General features: G+C 38.9%; 1 protein-coding gene across 1 annotated transcript in view; it reads right to left on the bottom strand.

Moving 5' to 3' along the window:
* PEPD (peptidase D) overlaps nt 1-2,165 on the bottom strand; it is a gene marked incomplete at its 5' end in the record, with an annotated part of 137,340 nt that overhangs the window by 36,124 nt on the left and 99,051 nt on the right. The gene's annotated exons all lie outside the window — the stretch shown is intronic.

Below are 2,165 nucleotides of genomic sequence, written 5' to 3'. Positions count from 1 at the left end.
CTGCACAGCCTGCCCCATGAATGGTTACTGCCATGTGAGCCAAGTCACTTGACTATCTTTGATCTTAGGAACCCTGGGAAATTAAGACAAACAAAAATAATAGCAAAATGAACAAGGGCTCCATAATTCAGAAAATCTGACTAAAACATGATGGGGCTGGGTTTTACATTTAGTGCCTCTAAACCTGCAAGCTTTTCTGAATTTACACCATCCCTTCCTGCTCCCTCTGTGACAGTACCCGGCTCCCGCAGGAACGGATCCTGGTGCTTTAGTCAATGAGCTAACAAATTAAGTTTGTTCAACGAGATGAAGGAGGCTGCAGCCTCTCCCACAGAAACGGCTTTCCCTGGGCAGCAGTAACAATACATTCAGTTTGCATCCACCCCTTTGAGGGGCTCTGGAGTTTCTCAGCAGCCTGAGGAGTATGTGACACTAATCATGCTATGAAGGTCAGTGTTTCTACTTCTTCTTTTTCTATAGTGGAATATTAGCCTTCCAGGAGATCCAATGCCACTTTCAACTAGCAGTCCAACAGTACATGACATAGCAGTTTTCCTGTCTGTCTCAGTGTTCAATTAAAACAGCTAGCCAAAACATTTTAAAGGAATTTGGTGGAAGGTACAAAGCACATACGTTTCTTTAAAGGGATTTATGAAAGCCTTTTACAGAAATGTTTTATCTCCTATGTCCCCTTTAGTAAAGGTGTGATTGGAAACAAAATAAAACCAAACCAATGAACCAGTCCACAGAACATGTCTTTAACCTGCTTTCTGTAGCCAGAAAATTCATGATTACTAGTCTCATAGAGCGCATAAATGCACCATTCTTCTACACAGGCAAGACAACTAAAGCACAGTGAGAACAGAAAGTGCAGTCCCATCTTCTGCCAGACATTAAGAATGATTTCTCTGTCTATGAATCTCAAACTCCCAAGGCTAGTAAAGGATCCTTGCAACTAATTTTTAGAAATACTTAACTTAGTATGTCCCTGTTTTCTGACACTGTAAATAAAGTGTTAAGAAAACTGAGGAATTCTCTACACCATCCTGAGTACAGCATCATATTAGCTCTCAAGTTCTGAAGACAGTCGCAACTTATTAGCATGAAATACTGTCAAAAATGTTACATGAAATTAAAGGCGTCACTGAAATGCAAAGCAAGCTATGAAGAGGAATGGGAACAAGATTCTTCAGGGGAGAAACAGCAGATGATGGAGAATGCACATTGTTATTAAAATGGCAAAATATCTAGTCTCATTTTGCAGATAAGCTTCAAGTGTTATTGCTCCCTTCCAAGCTGATCAAATGAACAGTGCTGCTGCCAGCTTGTATAACAGGAAAATTACATATGTTCTGACTGGCAATCCAGAAAGCCCATGCACTCAAGGCCCAGTGATTGAAAGCTAATATAGTAAATTTAAAGGATAAGTGTGCTTTGTGCATTAAGTACATTTTTCTCAAAGCTGTTCTATTAGTAATACTGAGAAATGCTCAAGTACCTTCACCAGTGAAATGCTCAAAATCACAGCAGCAGTTAGCTCTAAAAGCATTTATTTGCTGCCCAGAAAGCAGAACTGGAGAAAAATAAGATATTCATCAAGGCAGGCAGTTGTTTCAACTATGAAAATGTATACTTGATGAATTAGCTCGCCTGCAATTTAAAGGCATACAGTGAAGTACCCAATAGCCAGGGCTTTCTAAAGCTTTTTAAGGCTAATTGAGTATCCTTCCCAAAGATGCACACTCCATCCTCTTTTTCAACAGAAGATTTCTATTGAGCTTACATGTAAAGTACATAAAACGCTTGAAAAAACACACATGTTCACTCAAACTCTGACTTCCGTCTTTGGCATAAGCTTCCTGAAAAGATGGCCGCTAGTGTAAACACACAGCAGAGTAACAACGGTCACCACTAGATTAAAGGAATTAAAAAAAAAAAAAAGCTGGAAGATTAAAGTATCTTTTTAATCTCATTAATAATTGTTTATGTGTCATTTCTTTATAAGTGTTGTATGGAAAATGTTGTGTGTCCTACCTCTATCCTCCATTAGGGGCTATTTAAACATGGAAATTAATTTTGTCATCTTGTTCCTTTCCAGCACTTTCTAAAATCCAAACATAATTGGCTTGACAGCCTGAATGCTGCCATCAAGCTCGTCAATTCCT

This window comes from Fulmarus glacialis, unplaced genomic scaffold (assembly GCF_000690835.1).
Source record: "Fulmarus glacialis isolate BGI_N327 unplaced genomic scaffold, ASM69083v1 scaffold25103, whole genome shotgun sequence".
Lineage (NCBI taxonomy): Eukaryota > Metazoa > Chordata > Aves > Procellariiformes > Procellariidae > Fulmarus > Fulmarus glacialis.
Note: the sequence above shows the minus strand (reverse complement) of the source record. Positions and strands in the feature narration are given on the sequence as shown.